The sequence below is a fragment of the Miniopterus schreibersii genome, assembly GCF_964146895.1.
Source record: "Miniopterus schreibersii genome assembly, chromosome: 19".
In the NCBI taxonomy this organism is placed as follows: Eukaryota; Metazoa; Chordata; class Mammalia; order Chiroptera; family Miniopteridae; genus Miniopterus; species Miniopterus schreibersii.
Genome location: NC_138119.1, coordinates 22,510,774 through 22,531,894, shown reverse-complemented (window position 1 = coordinate 22,531,894; position 21,121 = coordinate 22,510,774). Strand labels below are relative to the sequence as shown.

Genomic DNA, 21,121 nt, shown 5'->3' with positions numbered 1-21,121 from the left:
TGTGCCCTTTGCTTTTCCCCTTTCTTCCTTCCTCTCCCTTTCTTTCCTCCACCTTCATGCCGCCCAAGTACATTGGTCCTATTTCTAGCACCTACGATGGCCACGGCCACACAAGCCACGGTGCCTACTCTTTTTCACTTACATCTTCCATTTCGTGAACTAGGCCAGAAGCATTGTTTGGAGGTTTGGACCAAGATCCTTCTACCTTTAAAATTCTACAATTCTTTTTTATGGCACCAAGTCATCCAGTCTTTGTGGTTGAAGCGCCTCTAGGGACAGCTTGGTTATAAAAAGTTTGGCTTTGGGACTTGGGCTTTAAACAGCTTCCGTTCCAAATCACTCAGTCCCATGAAGCTGCCCAGGTTGGGAAGAACATACATTTCCAATGGTGATTTTTCATACTGCTCTGGTGGCAAGAAACTAAGATTGATTTCTATTTCTCCATTTTCCAAAGAGAAGGATGGATGTTTTCATGTGCTCCTTTTTACCTACAGGGTTTGAGGTTAAAACAATTCTTCAAAAAGAGAGATGTCTTGTTTGGTGTAAGTGGATTGTATTTGCACCAAATTTCCCATTCTTTCCCATTCCCACTAAACTACACAATACCACACTGTGGTACACAGTGCGCCACTATTCTTTTGCTGCTGAGATTTGGAGACCTGGAGATACAAAATAGAAAATTATTTAGTTAGGTTAATACTATGCTTCTTTGCACCCATTTCAGGGAAAGAACATAGACTCAATATATCATGCCGGCGAAAGAAGTATCTCGAGTGTGGAAAAACCAAGAGGGGCAGAGGAGAGAGAAAGAGGGACAGACAGGAGAAGCAGGTGACTGACAGCGTAGTCTTTCCTAGTCTCACAGACATAAAAGTCCAGAACCATCAAAATCGAAGCTTAGGAAAGATTTCTGAACTCATAGTAAATATTATTTACCTTCCCCTCACACTGGGTGACCTGCCTAACTTAAGGTCAGACTGGAAGCTTATGTGTAGGGTTTGGCCATTGTTATTTAAATGACAGGCTCAAGGGAGAAGGAAATGACAGTATGCAAATCATGCTGGATCACAGAAAGGATGTCAGGGGCGGGGCTGAGGGTGACAAATCTTTGTCCACCCAGCACCATTCTCCCCTCTGTCCCTCCACCTCCCCGACCACCTGAATGAATGACAGAAGTCCTCTTTGAAGGAAAGTGGTCTCGGTGACATTTTTGCCCAAGCATCCGTACAATGAGAATGATCAGCCCAGATGAATTCATAAGCAAAATGTGGTCTGTACATACAATAGAATGTTATTCAGCTTTAAAAAAGAAGGACATTCAGACACGTGCTACAACATGGATGAATTGAGGACACTGTGCTAAGTGAAAAAAGCCCATCACAAAGGACAAATACTGTGTGATTCCACTTCTATAAGGTACCCTGAGTTCTCAGACTCAGAAAGTAGAAGGGGCTGGTGGGGAGGAGGAAAGGGGAAGTTAACTGTTTAACGAGGACAGAGTTTCAGTTGGGGGAGATGAGAAAATTTTGGAGATGGATGGTGGTGAAGATTGTTTAAAAATGGGAATGAACCTAATACCAACGAACTGCACACTTAAATATTGTGAAAATAGTAAATTTTATGTTATGTGTACTTCACCAAAGTAATAATAGTAATAATAATAATAATAATAATAATAATAATAAATTACCTGTTCAGGCCAGAAAGAGCAGCAATGGAGAAAACTGCTTATAGAAAATAAGCTGCCTCTAGAGGAACTAAGAAAAAAGGGGACAGAAGGGGAATAACTTTTACTGTAAACAGTTCCTGCTGTCTCAAATATTATGCTAATGTTATCTTGTTCAGCAAAAAGTCTGTAGGGCAAATATCATCAGGAAAGGGAGGCTCCGAGGTTACTGGCGCCCATTCTTACGGCGTGGGGGTGCTCACAGGAGGAATTTGAGGCCAGGCCTGTCTGGGACAAAGCTGCACTTTCTTTAAAGGGCTAGTTTTCACTGAGTTTGAAATACTGAAGATCATAACTCCGTCTGTTTTACAGGAACATTTAAGAAAAATGCAAACAGTGCCCTGACTGTGGGAAGAGAAAGCAGGAAGAGAGGATCCTGAACAAAAGGGGAGAGAGGGATCATCTACGGCAGGATGAGAGAGTTCCTGTTAATTTCTAGAGACCATTTGACTTCCTTGCCCCCTGTGACTTCTGAATCTGAAAGCTCAGTGGCGAATATGCCTACTTTATTCCTAAGCTGGTGAGACAGGAGACTAATAGGAGTCTTTTCTGAATGTCATAATGGAGGGTTTGGCATTACTTTTAATTTTTAAGAGAGAAAAGAAAACCAATTCAGATAAGATGGCATAGCTCAAATTGAATTAAAAACTTAGATATAAAAGCATCCCCTTATCCCTCACCTTAACAACATCAACTATGTTCCTGATTGTCTCGCTGAAATGAGCAAATTGTCCTGTGACAGGCATGTCCCGGGAATCACAGGACAAGGTTTGTTTTCATTAGCTGCTTCCTAATTGTGACACTTTGAACTCCTCCCTTAACCTCTGTGAGCCCCAGATCCTGATACATAAGCTGGCAATAAGAATGCCTAATTTACAAGGTTGTTGAGGATTGAATTACATTAAAGGAGATGCTATTTGTTACAGTGCTTGGCACGCTTTGATTAAATACGAAATGGCTGATCATTCAGCGTGAAAAAGGTAATTTGTTTTTCAAGTAACTGGTCTCCTGGGTACCAGAACAAGGGCAGGCAAGTTCAGAGTAGATCTCAAATAAAAGTTACTGGTAAAGAAGGGAAATGTTTAATAAAAAACGGAAACTTTTCCATGCTTTGAGGCAAAAGGGTAACTGGAAGAATTTTAGCACCATATGGAGATCCAATAAATAAAATGAAATGGTGCTCAGCCAACTTGAGGTTGGTTATTTTAAAAAAATCTCCCCATCTAAAATCTTTAGGAAAGCTAGTGGGTATTAGCTAATTATAAGAGAAATGCTTTATAGTATATGTATTTTACTTCCTAGCATTCCCCATGCATAGCCAGGGAAATAGTTCATTTGACTGGATCCAATGCGGAGTGGGCAGATTCTGAACACATCTGTTAAAAGTGAGATGAATAATTAAAACACAAAGCCACCACTTCATCTTGAGCTACAATTACTGGCTTCAGTGGAGTGAAAATTCTTCGAGCAACTGGCCCTTAAAGTCTCTCATCAATTGCTTTTCAGCACATGAGGGTGGTTTAAAAAACTAGTTGTGAACTCCTGGTCCTTGCTGGTCAGTGTCACTTGGCCAGAGTGAGCTGGCGAATGGAAACGTTGATGCATATTTCTTGTTGTTGTTAAAATGTTCTGTATCTTTATTCCTAATTTGTCCATGAGCATTGTGAGAGAGGCAGCCTTCCACATCACTGAGTACCCCCTTCCGTCACGGACCGGGAATTCTGGCCGGGGAGGAAAGTCACGCCAAAATGGGTATCTAGGCCCATAAAGGCACAGCTGTTTGCAAGCTTACCATCACGGAAATCATCCGCTGTTTCCTGGCAATATGTTTGTTTTATCGCCCCTCTGGAAGAAAATAATGCTATAGAGTATTGTTTAGTGTGTGGTGAAGCAGGCCTGCCAGCATCTTTAAGAAAGACGCTGGGCCCTGCTCATCCACCTGAAGTGGAGACACATTGGACCTCTGTGGTAGAAAGCACATTACCATTCCTGAAAGACGAAACAGCAGAATTTATTTTTTTCTCCTTTGTCAACAGACGTTTAGCATTGGTGCCAATTATAGCGACAAATACAGAGGTGGCAAATGTGCTTCTCTATGGATTATGGTGAAATTGTGATTTCTTTATTTACTGATAACAGCACTTGAGATTAACTGGAATTCTGGTAACATATCACCGGCGATTTTTTACGAAAGGATCTTAGTCACTTTCAGTTGTGACATTCTTACTTCCTGGGCGTCATAGGGAGATGAGAAAGCAAGCAAGAAATCACAACGGTGTGTAATCTTTTTCCTGATGCCCAATTTTAATATGGCAAAATGTTCCTGATAAAACCGGGTCCCTCCCTTCCCCCTCGCTCCCTGCCTGCTTCCTGGCCAGCGGTTGACGATAACAGTTCAGGACCTGAGCTGAATGCAGCATCTTAATTGGATCATGCAAGTCACTTGGAATCTGCTGGCGGCCAGCATCCAGAAGACCTGACATGTGTTAAAAAGCTGCTAAATAAGGAATCAATTTCACCCACTGCTTCCTACCCTCCCCTTTTGATTAACTGCCACTCAACTAGTGGCTCGCTCATCTGTTCCTTCAGAGATCCAAGGGTCACATGGTCACCCACCTCTCTGAGATCTCTCATTCCCTTCTCTAGTTTATTTTACATTCAAACAGACTTCAATGAATCCCCTTCTACAGCCCTGAATTTGTGTTTTTTAACTAGATGCCAAATGGTAAAACTTAATGTCACCGACTTTTTTTTTTTTTTTAATGTTAACTGCTCATTCCTTATTGTAGTTTGATATTGTTATTCAACTACTGTAAATAAATGCTAATTAACAAAATGTCAGTTGACTTTCAAAGCAGCTGCAGATGGCTTTTACTTCTCAAAAACCAGTTTCATCTTTACCAGCGACAGATGAAGAGCCACCGTATCTGACAACACAGTGATCCATTATGGCTCCAACATATGCATTTTAAATCAGGCTCAACACAGTGTCTATGAATGATATATTTTAATTGATTTAATAATGCCTAATGGGATTTTAATAAATGGACCTCATGGGATGGATTCTTAATATAGTTAAAGATATTTTTTAAAGGAGTCACAAAAGAAGGAGGATAGCAATTGGGCATGTGAACAAATTTATATAGAATTGTCTCACATTTTCCTCATTTTGAGACATTTTGTAACACACCTGCAGGCTCAAAAAGTAAAGGACCAAGAAATGACTGGAGCCAGATAAATGTTTGCAGAATAAGTAAGGAAACTCCATCTTAAACAACAGAGAGAACCTCACTAAATTAGAGAAATGACGAAATTAGCAGAGGTTAACCTGAAGCTTGAAAACACAGTTTAAGGAAATGTATCTTCCCAGGCGTTGGACTAACACACACATCAGAAAAGATGTGACAGCTACATTTTTCTACTTGAAGGTCTGGGCATATTCAGAAGTATGAACTAGGTAGGTTTAGCCCTAAAATAATGAAGACATAAGACATTTAAGTGGTATTAGAAGAAGATTCTCATATCTGAGAAGGGATCGAGAGCCAATTTTTCTTGTACCTGACAAAAGAAGAAAGATGGAAGCAGAGAGATGAAAATTTTATGTTTCTATTATAGGAGCCTTGTCCTACTTCTGGTTATAATGGAGTATCTCACAGCAGACCAAGTCTCCTGTTAAAAACATCTGGAACATCCATAAGTATAAAACACAAAGTACACATGTTTATAAGACATCAAAGAGGAGCCAAAATATCCAGGACTTGAGGAGTCAAATCCCAGAGGGCAAGAACCTCATTAAGGTGACTCCAATATTCTCTGTGCTACATTCAGGGAATTTGCCAATTTTGGGAAGGAAGAAAAGGCTGAGAATTGGGCAGAAGGTGGATGCTAAGAGGCAGAGAACCCAGCAGAGCTTTGAACAGTCTCACGCAGCTAGGGAGACAAAAACGAGTTCAGGATTGTTGAGGGAGACAAAACCTGAGGAGCCAAGATGTCTGAGAGAAGAGAGGTGTAGAGGATACTCTGGTTTTCATCTAGAGGCATTTGTCACATTTTTAAGTAATGCAGACAAGAGGCTAAAAAGTCCAGCAGAAAGCAGGTAACAAGCAAAAAGGAGTTTGGGGCAGTCTCATGAGGGTGAAGAGACAAAAATTGGAGCTGAGAATCTGCTAAGGAGGGGCTCTAATAAACATCCTCGGCTCTCGGTTGATATTATAAAGGTGTACAAAACCTTACAAAAATGACAAGTTGCCTGAATCAGCCCAGTTTTTGGTTTACTACAGTTGTTTGTCAGAGGATAAGATAAATTCACACTGGAAAATGATCACATCATCCTGAAAATCTATAATTTTTCATAAACAATGTGCATTCAATAAAATATTACTAGGCATACCAAGAAACAGAACTAAAAACAAGAATTGGCAACAGGAACAGATCCATAGTTAACTTAGATATTAGGATTGTGCGAAATGAATTTTTTAAAAAACTGATTAATGTGTTCAAGAAAAACAAATGTCAAAAGGGAACATTTCATCAGAACACTGAAGTCTATAAAAGCATGGAATGAAACTCCTATAATAGAAGAGTGCAATAACTGATATTAAGATCTCAATAGAGGGTTTAACTACATATTGGACATAAAAAAAAGGAAGTGTAACTAGATGTTAGGTCAGATTGACGTACAGAGAGCCAAAGGGATGAAGAATGCAAAAAGTCATGTAAATGATACATGGGACATGGAAGAAAGATCCAACATACATTTAATTGGAGCCACAGATAACAGTGCAGAACCAATATTTGAAAAGATAATAGCTGAGATTTCCCCCCCCCCAAAACTGATGAAAAATATCAAAACTGATGAGAAATGTCTGCAAACCCAAATCTTAAACACATCCAAAAAAAAAAAAAAATGGACACATTACCTTAAAAGGAGCATCAATCAGACTGGCAGCTATTTTCTGGAAACAAAAACAAAAGCCAGAAGGCAAGACAATGCCAAAACAAAAAACAAAAATGCCAACTTGAAATTGTCCTTCAAACGTGAAAGTGAAATAAACATTTTTTAGATAAGAACAGAGAATTCATCACCAGGAGACCTGCACTAAGAGAAATGCTAAGGGGATTCTTCAGACAAGAGGAACATTATCTCAGAGATCCAAGAAGGAATGAAGAGAAATGGAAAGAATAGATGGTAAATCTAATGCATAATGATAGTTTTGTGGGGATTAAAATTCATGAAAACCACAACACAAAATTAGGATGGAGACGTCAATTGGACTATATTATAGGAAATCAAAAAATCCAGTTGAATTGGTTAAGCCCTCAGGGTCCTTGTGAAGGCATCTGGGCAGAGCTCAGTCACAGTAAAGTTAGTTAAAAAAGGGGGTGAGGGGACCACGGAGGCTACAAAGAAGAGCAGGCGAAGGGCAGTGTCCAGGGCTGTTGGAGGAATTTGATTACATAGTCTTTTCTCTGAGCAGTGGGACTACCAGTGGAACTAACATTATTCTCATGTATAGACTTCTAAATACTATTAGATGAAGAAATATTTTTAGGAACACTTCTTTCACTGTTTTATTTCCTGTTCTCAATTTTGTTCATGCTTGGTTATTAAAGACAAGGGCCCTTTGATCAGTAGCAGGCTGTTCTCTTTTCATTTCATTATCTAGAACAAACTGAAACTAAAGGTAAGAGCTTGAATTCCATTGTAGCAGATCAAGTGAATTTGGTCCTAAGACCAACATTTCTAGATAGGACAGAAGCATCAATGTCCTGGTGATCTGCTGAGGAGTTTATCGTTAGGAGGCAGCACGTGGCTCCAAAACTGGATTGAAAATTATCAGTTTAATGTGGGAAAAAGAAGACAAGTCTTCTTTTCTCCCTTCGCAATATAAACACATATTCCCACAAAGTTGGCCACATTTTGAAACTTATGTAGGACTTTATTTAGGGGACACTTGCTAATTGTGGAATATTGGATACCTCTTCTCCCCAAATGGGGTTACTAATATATATTTCAGCCTTCTGGTGTTTCTAATCCACTCTTTAAAAATTCTAGTGAGTTTTTAATTTTTGTTTGTTTCATTTTTCCTTTTTAGAAATTCTATTGGTTCTATAAAGAAAAATTTACACTGTCATATTTAAATGGTATTTTGCTATCAAGTCTGCCCTTTTTTTCTCTTAGAGTAATAAACAGTCTTGCTCTATAACCTGTATCTGGTCATTCTAATAGTTAACGTATTTGCAAATGGGTTTTAGTTGACATCGTGGTGACTTTATTGTTATCCGATTTTCCTGACTATATGCTAGGTCCTTGTGTTTGGGAAATCACTTGTAGGAGCAATTTGAGGCCCAGGATTAATCACATGTACCTTCTTCCAGAGAGGATTTATATCTGCTTCTGAAAGATGTCTGGAGGGTTAAATAGCTGTTAAACTGTCAGTTTTTATTATTGCTAGAAAGTAGAAAGAAGCCCAGTTTTTGGGTGGTTACTATCTCACGTGGGATGCATCATCCCCTCAGAATGACTTGGGTCTATAAGCTCCCACCCAGTATTTAGTCAAAGAAGAAAACTTACTAGGACTTCGCAGAGGCCGGCAAGCTATGACCTGAGAAACAAGTCTTTTCTGGAGCCTGCTTTTAAAATAAAGTTTTATTGTAACATAGACACATTCATGTGTTTACATATTGGCTATGGCTGCCGTTGCCTTACAAGGACAGAGTTGAATGTTGAGACAGAGCCCGCATGGCCCACAAAACATCCAGCATTTACTCTCTGGTCCCCTACAGAAGGAGTCTGCCGACCCCTGCTATGGGGGTTACTCCTCAGGAGTCTTGCCTGACCAGTCTGCGTGCTGGGAGCAAGTCAGTGCTGCCCAATTATTTCCATGAGGTTTTCCATCCCGAAAGCGTGTACTCGGTCTGATAGACTCGTTAGTCACGCTGAGAAACGTAAGCAGGGAACAGCACTAAAGAGCAAAATAAGAGTATTTTCAAGGAGCAGCATGGTCTTTAAATTATCACTCTGAAACAACCCAGAAAAACTTTTCCTTTTCTAGCACAGGTGTTCGTTCACCTAGTTTCTGCTTTTGTACAGAATGCATTTTCCTCTTTATTAATAAAGTCAAGCCCTTGGATCTTTCATTAACCTGTATTTCTCCGGGCTGTGTAAAGTACCAAGAGCTTAGAGGAGACAGAAATTCACTGGCAGCAAGGAAAGGAGGAGCCCGGCACAGGTCGTTGGTGATGGAGGGGGCTTAGGACGCACAGCTCACTGCGCCTATACGGACCAGCGGGCTTGGGCTTGGGGGGGCGGGGGTGGAGCGAGCCTGCAGGGCCTGCGCCAGAGAGCAGGACACTTCCTGCGACAGTCCCTGCTTCCCAGGAGTAATCAGAGACCTTAGCACAAGTCAGAGGAAAAGAAAGTGGAAGAGGGAGCGCCTGCCTTTCCTGGGCCCGGCACCAGCTCTGAGGATCGCGTCCCAGGCTCTGCGCCTGTCAATCTAGCGCCGCTCCGGCTCCCTGCCGTGCTCGGGAGGGTGGCGATGCCATTCATGCTGCTGCTGTTGAGGCTGCATCAGCCTCTCTGTGCAGAGTTTTGGCTCAATGTCTCGTGCCCCTGAGTCAAGAGGATGACCAGCACGCAGCGCCTCTTTCCCGCATGACTCAGGAGTCGTGGAAGGGACGCACGGGTGAAAGGGTTTGCGCTGCCACATTAAAAACAAGAGACAGTAATTCCCCCCGACCCAGAGCCTTCCACGAGGTGAATAACAGGCACCGGATCCGGGAGAGAGGGCTGAAGGAAGAATGGAATCACTTCTTTAGAGGGAATCAGCTGCCTGCCCCGCCGGCCACTTCGTTTGTTAATCTCCCTGAAACTCCCGGGGGGCTGAGGGCTGGCTCCCTGCCCGCCCATGAGTCTGTAACTGTGACAATTAACTGTAATGGCTTCGGAACAGGCCCTTCTAAATCACAGCCGGGTTCTGGGGCTGCCAAAAGCCATCTGCACCTGGGTGGCTGGCTAACAGCACCCCCACTTTACTCCTCTCTTCCTGTGGAATCCAGTGTCGCCCGTCGTCGCTGGAGAGCCCAGGTGGCTAAGCCCCGGCCGCGACGTGGCGCACTCGGAAAGGCAAGGCCAGGCCACGGAAGGGGGCGTGGGAAAGGCTAGGGGCTCCCTTCTCTAGGCCGGGACACAAAAAGCCCCTCTGTTCCCGACCGCCTGGGCCCACCAGGCTCGTTACGTGAGAAGGCGGGAGCTGACCAGGCGGCCAGGGGACCCAGGCGGCCAGCGGCTCCGGGCCGGTGGCAACTGCGAGGCTGCTGGTAATTTTCCGGGCGCTCAGTTGCGCCGCGGTGTCGCTCAAGCACAGTGCCCATGTGGCTGGGGAGCCAGATGGGCTTTATTGTCGGCAAAGGCAGGCAGGGACGACAGAGTCAGGATTTGCTTAGCTCCCAGCCTTCCTGCTGGCCCTCTGTTTTCCGGCACTGGATTTACCTTTTAGTGGTCCCCAAAGGGAGGGCGCATCCCAGCTGGGTCCCCTGGAAGCTGTAGATTTGCTGATTCGCACCCTTCTTTTGCATATTTTTGTGTGGGCTGGGAAAACAGATGGCTCCATCCAAGTTGCTGAAAACCCAGCTGGTTACTGCTGCACCAGAATGACCTGAGTTTGGGGATCTGAGCTTTCCCTGCCAGAGCCTGGGGCAAGTTGGGAAATATGTTTGTGCTTGAACTTGAGCACAGATGGATGAGGTCAGGATCGTGCATCCCACCCTGTCCTGTGAGCTATGGGGGCAGTGACATCAAGCACGGCACATCACACCCAGCACCCCGGCACCCCTAATCCCCTTTTTTAATCAGGCAGGTTCAATATTAATTGTAGTAAAACAAACCAACAACAGTCACCCTCCTTTCTCTCCCACTTTTTAAACCAAATCTGCACCCCACCCCCATTCTAGGTAATGATGAAATAGACTTTCATAAAAGAAATTCAGAAATAATTTCATGTTTACTGAGCACCTATTTTATTCCAGGAATTATGCTAGGTGTTGGAAATATAAAATTGAATAATGCATGGCCTCTGTGATCAGAGAACTCACAGTCTGAGGTGGAAGAGATGTGTGCAAAAAAAGATATTTATAAAAAAATAGGTGTAAGTGCTATAACAGAGGTAGGTAGAGCGGCATGGAAACCTAAGGAGGGATGGATTTTTTTCCCCTTGAGAATAGCAGGACTCAGCCCTGGAGTGGTGATAATTGAAGGAAAGTCAGACTTTGCCTGAGGCAGAGGTGGGAAGGACAGTCACATCATGAAATATGGAGGCCTGTAGAGGACACTGCTGGCTGTGACCCACTGTGCAGCCCCCCAGCTCTCTCTGCCTCGGCTCCACTTATTCAGGTGTCGACCTCTGCCCACTCGATTCCGGGAAGTCCACCCCATCCCCAGCTCTAGGGGCAGATCCCAGAGAGGCTACGATAACCACGGCAGTCACATTCCTGTGAAGGCTGGGTTTAGAAATGTGGACATCAAAAAATTCTGGCCCTGGCTGGCGTGGCTCGGTCGGTTGGAATGTCATCCCATACACTGAAAGGCCACGGGCTCAATTCCCAGGGCGCATACCCATGTTGCGGGTTTGATCCCCAGTCGGGGTGCATACAGGAGGCAACCGATCAATGTTTCTCTCTCACATTGATGTTTTGCTCTCTCTCCCCCTTTCCTTTCCTCTCTCTCTAAAATAAAAAGGAAAAAAATTCTGGCCAATGAAATGTGAAATCTCCGTGGGGTGTCTAGCAAGGCTTCCTCCCTCCTGAGAAAACAACACATCAAGAGAGGGTTCCCCTTTCCCCCCCCCAGATGTTGTCCTGTCTCCTCTAAGCGAGGGGCGAGTTCTCAGCAAGGGGGAGATACGGTTTGATTGTGGGTTCAAGTGCAGCCAGAGCAGGAGGCATCACAGGGAGGTGGCAGAATATCTGCGTCAGGAGTTCTACTTCCCAAAATAGGTGATGGGGTTACTCCTGCAGTCAGGGCCATGGCACGGTGACAACAACTCGTCTTGACTCAAGGTGACTTCACGCTGGGGTATAGAAAACAGTGCACCCAGGTGAGGTGGCGCAGCTCTAAAAATGGAGGTGGCTCCTTTTCAGCAAAGAATCTGCCCAAATGACACTCTCTGTGGAAACCCTGAAGCTGCGCTCTAGCCTCGCAGCCATCTCCGCTGGAACCGCTCGCACTGACATAATGTGTAAGGCGCTTAGAACAGTATCACCAACGTGGCAAGCGCTTAGCCTGTGTTAGCTACCAGCATTATGGCAGAGAGCAAAGGGTCCTTTCTGGATGCCCAGGGTAGAATGATCTATAAAAATGACCCGGGGGATCTGTCTCCTCTTCTCTGCCACGCGGGAGGTTGGTCTGTCTCCCTGCATTGTTTCATTTATAACACTTACCCTCTCCTAAGCTCTTTCCTGCACTGCTGGACCAGGCCCAGCAGTGACGCTGGCAGGGCCCTGGCTGCAGGCTGCATTTGGCCTCGCTGGTCCAAACCTTCAAATTTAGGTTGCTGATCCCACAAGTGTGAACCTCTTGGCTCCGTGTCTGGGCCTCTCTGCTTTCAGTTAGACAGGAAACCGGGGCCGGGCAACCCTCCAAGGTTTCAGATGGGCCTTCTGTTCAGAAAAGCTTCCAAGGATGTTTCTGCTTGAGAACAGCGGCAGCTCCAGTTCCTTTCTGGATTTTAACTTGTGCCTTAGTGACATACCAACAGATTTAGAACTGACGTTATAATTGGAGCAAAAATGCCCGCATGTGACCGGAATGAAACAGATGTCCACAGATCAGAGACGCAAAGCTGACTAACCTCGGGGTGTTAAGCTGAAATACTCTGAGAGGCACCACACAATCTACTCTGTGAGAGATACGTCTTTAGCCATGTGCTTATTTTTAACCCAGTTCAGTTTCATGTTGGGATACAAAGCAGTGGAAAATGGGCTTTCGAGTCATTCTGCCCTGTGCGCAAATCCCTGCTCTGTCCCTTCTTAGGTGTGGCCGGGTTATTTAATTCTTTGATCTTCACTTTCCAGTACTTTTTTCATAGGATTATTGTGAGGATCCAATCAGATAAGTGCCAAATAACCAGAGCACAATACATGCTCAATAAATGGTGGGGATTATTTCTAAATGCCCGAGGAGAGGAGATTGCTCTTGTACAAATTTATTTTCCCAAGTTTAGAAAAAATAATGTTAATAAAAATAAAGAAAGCTAGAATTAATTGAGAACTTATTATACGTTAGGCTCTCTCTCATTTAAGCATTCACATGTTAAATCTCATCGCAGTCCTCACAACACTCTTTATCATTCTTGTTTTACAGATAAGGAAACTCAGGCACTGACAGATAAAATAACTCCTTCAAGATGGTTATTCAAAATATGCCTATTAGTCCTTTGATGGGCCAGTTTGCTCAAGAAAACAAATTTTTTCAGACATTGTCATTATACTTGATTCTTTCTGGATCTTTTATATTGGTTACCCAGTATCCCCTAGAAGCAATACATTAGGGAGGAGTTCTTTCAAGCATCACTAAAACTAATAATAGTGTTTTCTAGTTCAATTTGGAAGAATGGAGGATAGCCTTGGGGAAAGGAAGTTCTTATTTTACCTTTGCAATCAATTCAGCTTTATCAAAACAAGGGATGCTTAGTTTGTTTAACTAACATTCAAAAAATAGATAACTATGAACAAATCAACAAAGAGAGAATATCTGTCAGCATTTGGTGTTTGCTTCTTTTGGAAACAAGGCTGGTACCCTATGCAGGCCCAGGCATCTCTTCATTCAGGTTCAGATTCACTTAAATGTGGGAAGTTGACATATCTGTGAAGATCTGCTCAGTAAACACTCTTTGAGCACCTACCACGTACACAACAGTGCAGGGTTCAGTGACTGCAGAGAAAAAGCATGTAGGTGTCTCAGGTCAGATTTGAACTTGAGAGGCTCTAAGATGAAGCATTTCCAACCAAGACTCTGAAAGACCATTCTGCTCTTTTACCAGAAGAACTGTGCACCCAGACTCTTTGGGCTGGTACTTTCCAAAACACACACGTAAGCCATCTCTCACCCATTCCTTCACCTCTCCTTGCCGTATTAGAGCCCCTCAATTCTGTTTCAATTTATTAATTATCTGAGAAGTGGCTCTCAAAATATAATCCATGGGATTCAGTAAGACCAGTTCCTTAAAATTTAAAACACTCATGCTTAACATCAAATAATAACAATACATTTTCTCAACATATAATAATAGCTTATTTTATGCTATGCTTTCAAATCCCATGCAATTTGTTCCTTTCAGCATTATTACTCTACTCCACCAAGGTCCTACTTCTTCCTGTCAAAATTCTGTATTCTGTATCAAGGCCCTGATTCCATGAATACTTCCAAAAACTGTAGCCAAAATAAATGTTAAAAGTGTTTAGTACTTTATAACATTATAACATGACTCCCCCCACCAATTTAACCGAGGTGTTGAAGTGCCTTTGAGGGAGAGCAGCTATACAGCAGCACCCTCCCCCCCTAAGTCTGTCTTTGGGTGGAAACCACAAAGAACCACCTGACTGATACCCTCCTGCCAAGATCGCCTTCAGTAACGGTGATCAGATGAGCCTCTGTGAAATGCTGCAGGGGAGCCGGGATGCAATTATCGCTGATCAAGTTGTTCTAGTTGATATCTGGGCACGGCTGCCTCTGTTTATGGCTCAGATGAACACATTTTAATGATCCAAAGAAAATGAACGCAAGTTGCCATGTCCAGTAAATACTAATTCTGAACAAATAAATGCAAATGCGATTGTTGGTAACAATGAATTGCTTTTGATTTCAGCCTGATTTACTTTTACTTCAGAGGGCACCCTTGCCAAAGGTGGAGAGAACCATTCCATCATCTCAGCTCTGGAAGGTGCATGTGCACCCAGGGAGGGCTCCAGACACACAACTCCACAAATAAAAGTACATCCTGTCCTAGCCAGAAAACAGCAGACATCTGCATTCTCAAAAACATGCCACTTGCTTCTATGACAACGCTGGAAACATGCAAATATTATACGTTGAGCAAAATCCACACATCAGAGAGCAAACTGCTGGCTGTCTGAGATGCTCGACAGTTTTCACTTTTATTCGACATATTTCTCTCAAGTCTGGCATTTCAAGCAAAAAGGAAATTGGTTGCCTTAAGCCAATTTTTACTTCTCCGATGTCCTAAAGGGAATTATGCCACAGATTCCTGCAAAAATCTGCCATCAGAACTTTGCTCAGAAACTTTCAATGGCTTCTTTTTTTTCTTAACAAAAAGTCCAAACCCTTGAGGCCTGGTACCCATGAACTTTTCTACCCTTCCATATTTTCTGTGACACCCTCCCATTTACCAATACCTTATGTTCCAACTAATCTATTTATAACTGACTGTTCTCTGGAAACATCCTGTACTTTCAAATTCCACGCAATTTACTGCTCTTCACACTTTACTCCACCCTTCCCCTCACCACCAATACTCTGCAAGGTTCTACCTCTCCCTTTAAAAATCTTGTATCCTGTGTCAAGGCCCTGATTCAACGAGCCCTTCCATAAACCATAGACCAAAATGCATTTAAAGTTTTCTCAACTATTACAAGGTTATCTACAGCCTGCGTGGTATTATTACCATCTACTCACAGTGTATTCACTTTGGGTTCCGCTGGCTCTAGCGCACCCCAAGGCAGGCACGTGGTGTATCGCCGTTAAATGTTCTCATGTGTGCTGGAGAGAAACGAGGGTCACAGTTACTGTCATTATGATTACTATTATTACTATCATCATCGAAATAATTGGTCTAACAAGTATCTTAATTATATATAAAAAATCATCATATGCCGACCCTTCTACATGGACCAACTTTCTTTCCCCCGAGTGAATCCAGAGCTTGTCTTGGTGGTTCAGGCCCTTGCACTGCGGCCTCTCATGGCATTCTTACAGTCACAGAAGATTTTCCTTCTTGAGAGATGACAACCATCAGCAAAGTGGCCAGATCCACCGTGACAGGCAAAGTGAAAAATACAAAAGAAATATTGCGATTGTCTCAGAAGCTTACAGTCAAGTTGGGGAAAAGATACGAGAACATATGTAATACTTAGGGAACAGTGAGCAGCGATGGTGCCAGCTGCTAATGTAAAAGGAAGCCAGGAGAGAAGAGGTGAGTGGGGCTGGAGGGGAGGGGCTGGAACGGCCTGGAGGAGAGGTGGGAGGGTGTCAGGCAGCCCGTGGAGGTGAGGGCCTTGCCCACGGAGGGAGGAACGAACAGAGAGCCCAGCAGATGTGGGGAGTGAGCGAGGGGGGAGAGGGGAGCCTCTGACCCGATGGGCAGGGAAACAACCCGCTGCCCTGCAGTGGACAGTCTGTCTCGGGTGGGTGGAGCAAGGGGAAGAGTAGGGAACAGATTTAGGGTAAGAAGCTTGGCAATGACTGAAAGGGAAAAATAAATACTAACAGGGAGCCATGATGGGTTCTTGAGCAAGCTCAAGGCAAAAGCAAGACTTTTTCTTTACAAAAGATTAGTGTGGAAACTGACTGCAAAATTGGCTGGAGGTGAGAGGGAGTAACAACAGGGGAGGCAAGTGAGGAGGCCGATGCCGCGTTTGCTGTAAGAGGAAGGGAGGAGGTCAGGGCCAGCAGGGTAGGGAATGCGTGACCTGAGAGCTGCTGCCAGGTAGTCAGAAGGGAGAGAGCACCCCCTGTAGGAGGGGGGGCGGGGGTCGAAGAGGAACCGCCGTTCCAGCCTGGGAACTTTAGGAGCAAAGAGTAGTGACTTGTTGTTTTCTCTAGGGCATAGGGAGAAAATGCTTTTTCTCAGAACATGCTTTCGGATGATGGCCAGACAATTGTATATCGAGTGTATATCCTGATCGAAGATTTCTCAAGGGTTTATAATCTGCTAAGTGCTGTGAATTCAGACATGAATAAGCGCAATTTCTGTCCTCAAGGGGTGGCCATGGGGGAACAGCAGACAGCGCTAGGGCACCAAGGTTCTAAGGAAGGCTTTCGAAGGAGGTGCCTTGAAGGATGATCTGGAGGTGGCGAGGCGAAGAGGGCAGCTGGGAATGAAGCCCTTCAGGTAGAAGGAGAAGCCTGGACGAGGAGGAACAGGGCTGGGAAACGGGAGGTCTAAGCGGGCGTGATGACTGGCGTAATGGGTTTTGCAATCTGTGTGCCAGCGCTGTGCTTTGATCGATTGCACTCCTGCCCCATCCATCACCCAGCACCTATAGATCTGCAGAGGAATATTAAATAACATCAATAAAAGCCCAGGTGTAAGTGGAATCAAAGAAGCCAGCTCTGAAAGTGGCCCTAAACAGTGAAAAGATTGCTATTTATCTCTTTTGCAATTGATCTTCAACTATGTAACGGTGCATATACAAACAAGGTGAAAACATCCTGCAACGGTGACACAAATGCTAGCCCTCTGTTCGCCTGACAGACGAGGCAGGGCAGGAAAACTGTAGATGGAAAATAAAATTCTGTAAATCTGCATCACAGCCAGTAGCCCCTGTTGATGTAAAATACTGATTTAGTGCTACTGCCATTCTAAGTTCTGAATAAATCACCCTAATTCTGTCTAAGCACCTAGTGGGCTGAAATCTTCCGGGGCAAGGTTGAGGATTGCCAATTAGTTATCGAAAACATACTGAGCTCCTACTAAGTGCCCAGCTCTATGACGCAATCACAGTGGTTGGGAGAAATGGCAATAGAGTAAGTGGATGTCAAAACTGACCTAGCCGTGGCCGGGTGGCTTATTTGGTTGGAGCACTGAAAGGTTGCTGGTTCAATTCCTGGTCAGGGCACATACCCAGATTGTGAGTTCAATCCCCAGTGGGGGCACATAAGGGAGGCAACCCATTGATGTGTCCCTCATACACTAATGCTTCTCTCTGTCTCTCTCTCTTTCTCAGGTCAGTAAAACATATCCTTGGGTGACAATTTAAAAGAAACAAACTGACCTACAACCAATATTTTTTGCAGACTCATGAGAGCAGATGTTCTCCAGATACATCAGATAATCAAAGGTGGAAGATCTATTGCATGCGTAGCATAGGCACAGACAAGCATAGCAGCTCTGCAAGGAGAGGGTTTTTAAAAGAGGTTTATGCATGTCAGGGACACGGGATTATAAGCTGGGGTTTCTACTCCGTTGTGATTCTTCTGATGCTGTGTGAGTTTTAAGTTCATTTGCCACTGGGAGCTCATAGTGGTTCATGGTACAGTTTATAGTATAAGGAAATTCCTCCTGAAATCCCAGAGATCCTGATTTCATTCAGCTCAGATGAGACCTGGGCATTAGTATTTTTTAAAAACATGCCCCAGCTAATTGCAAAGTGCAGCCAAGGTTGAGAATCAGTCCTGACCAAGGGCACTTCTGGAAGGTGGATGTGGGGGCCTCGGGTGTCAGCCCGTCAGCATGGCTGTGATCCTGGGCTCCCACGCTGCATGCACACGGCCCGGTGCCTTTGAACCAGGCTGAGTCACTCACACCGAGGGAACAAAGACTGGGAGCCAGAGGCTCTGGAGTTCTGCTTTGCAAATTGGGTCTCAGATTGTTCACATGTCTCCTACTCTTGCTCCCAAGTCGTGGCTCCTCCAGGGAGGAGGAATATGATGAAGAGGTTGGGGTAGAGCTCTGAGGCTAGTACCTTCAGGGCCAGGTCACCCTTTGGGACTTCATGGCCACATGCCACCAGCAGCTGGCAGGCAGCCTCTGACTCAGGCAGCAAGGGCAAGGCTTTCCTGTGGATGCCCCCCTCCCATTTGTACATGGAGTTCGTGCCCTAGGGTGACTTGTAGTCGGTGCACGCGGGTGCCAATTACTGGCATCATCTTGGGAACAGAAACCTTATCACTCCCATCTCACCTGACCCCAGTGGAGGGGCCAGGAGGCTCTCATGACTGCATGGATGGGGCAAGGGACAAGGGCTCTAGGTGGGAAAGTCAGCTTATAATTTCCGAAGACATGGGCACTGAAATATTTTAAACAAAAGCTTTCAAGGTGAGCTTTATTTATTTTTCTGAATTCTGCTGTCCCTCTACTGCATTGGTTTTGCTTCAGCAAAATATGTTCATCGACGGTCTCCGTCTGCTCTCTTCTTCCGCTCCCGTGAGGAAGACAGACAGGCAACAGGTAGGCCCGTAATTAAAAGGAGTGACACAGCACCCGCCGAGCCTCCTCTCCTTGATTCTAGAAATGCCGGGAGGCCTGGGAGGACCCGAGTGCTCAGCCAGGCCACTGCCCTCATTTCACAGGAGAGGGACCAGGGCTCCTAAGAGACGAAGCGACTCGTCTAAAATCGCGCAGCTAGTTGGTGCCAGACCTGTGTCCTTTAACTTCCTCTTGCAGGTATTATTTTCCAGACTTTCAATCATCTTGACAGGTCTCCTTTGAAGCCTGTCCAAAGCCCTCTCAGCTGAAGCTCCGGGAATGGGACACATGACCCCAAGGGTCTGATTTTATCTGCGTATAGAGAAGACTGTTCCAGTGTCCCTGCGTTCTAGGTTGCATTCCAGCGGCAGGCTTGCTCCGGGGTTATTTCTGACGATGACCCTCTGGCCCGTCCTGACATGCCTGAAGACATTTGCCCGGCTCAGGTGTCTTGGGCCTGGTTTTCTTCCCCAAGGGTAATGATGTCCTTATTGAGTAACACCCTGCAAATGATAAAACCTCAGATGTTCACAGCATCTTTCTTTCTGGAAACACAAAGCACCTTTCTAAGACTCCCAGACTCCTGGATGCTTCAGTAGGGAGGGCAGGCTGCCAAATTCCAACTTTGTGGATAGATTAAAGTCCAAAGTTAAACTGATATAGCCTGAATCACCTATGAAGACGGATGAAAATTATTCTGGAAGATAGAGAAGTGACTTTATCCAGAGTCAGCACTGAGCCAATTAGTCCAAACTTAGGACACCTCCCCCACCCTGCCCACAACTACCAGCAAATGCTTCCTTCTTGATTATTGCCATAGTTCCACCACATTCAGTGTCCACGTGCTTTCAACTTCATGGCAGATGGGTGAAGCAAATCAGAGGGGCTTAATCCTTGCCCTTGCAGGACTTCGCAATTCAGCAATTTTTAAATCATCAGGGGATCTGTCTGTTTTCCAGACCTCACCAAGCTACATTCCTATAAATAGGGATTTTACAACCTTCGTTTTAGGTGGGGTCAGGATGGACTGCCCCCTCCACCGTGCCCCCTGAGCGTTTTATTTTCTGTCACCGCATGCATCCTGTTGTCTGGTACTGACTTAGCTGTCCCAGGCTGCCCTCCTCCCCACCCCGGGCTCCAGGCCAGGAGCTCCATCGCCTGCAGGACCTGCATGCAGGGACGGTCCAAGCGTGTCTGTGGAACGGATGTGCGCTCCAAGAAAGCCCCCCTGCAGGCCCCCACCCCCACCTCTGGGTGCCACCACCCTGAATGTGTCCCACGAAACAGAAGCACTTCCTGTGCGTCGCTTATGGGTTCTGCTGAGGAGTGTGGATGCGGCTTCATCCTCAAGCCCATTAATCAGTGGCTGACTCTTTCAGGGACAGCTGTCTCCAACATTTAGGGCTGATGCCTGTCCCAGTCTCACGCCATTGACGGCACAGAGTGGAGTAAAGTAAGCAGATATTAAGCTGTCTCCAAGGACTGAATGGTTTCTGCCCCCAGCACACTGCCCTGGAGAAAGGACACATTCATTGGTGATTTGACCATGATGTCCTCAGGACCTCCCTAGAAACACTCCAAGGAAGGCTCCTGTCTGCTGCAGTTTCTCTTGCTTCATAGAGTCTGACACCGGACAGCTGAGGACACAATACTCTAAACACCGAGCTCCCTTGGGATGGTGCCCAGAGCAAGATTTTGGGAACACAAATATTTCCTTAATTCCTGGGGTGAAGCTACTGCCTGGAAGCCACAGAGGTGAAATCTCAGCAGGGGCTTGTGATTCCCCAGCCTCTGTCCCCACCCTTCCAGCAGGGACACAAGTAAAGCGAGTGGCCAGCCCTCTGGATTTCCTTCTCAAAGGGACCGATGCAGTTATTGTTGGCCAAAGCTATGATCCAGCGCTCAGGACAGCCGCAAATTCACATGTGAAAAGATAACGTCTCTGCAATACCCCTATGACTTGCTACATTCATCGAGCAGTAGAGATGAGGCAAGCTCATCGCATGGGCTACCTCATTTAATACAACCGTATAAAGTAGGGACTTCGATGTCTGAGTTACAGATGAGCAGGGTACATGGATTTCTCAGGGTCACACAGTTTAGCCCATTGCAGAACCGGAAATTCTAACGCAGCACAGACCAGGTGCCCATGGACCACTCTGTTTCCATTTCACAATCCTGCCTCTCTGAC

General features: G+C 45.0%; 1 long non-coding RNA gene across 1 annotated transcript in view; it reads right to left on the bottom strand.

Annotated features, from left to right (window-relative positions):
• LOC308548745 overlaps positions 1–21,121 on the bottom strand; it is a 103,034-nt gene that overhangs the window by 15,315 nt on the left and 66,598 nt on the right. Inside the window, exon 4 of the long non-coding RNA XR_013997660.1 lies at positions 15,420–15,503. This is a non-coding gene — a long non-coding RNA (uncharacterized lncRNA). The remainder of the gene's footprint in view (positions 1–15,419; positions 15,504–21,121) is intronic.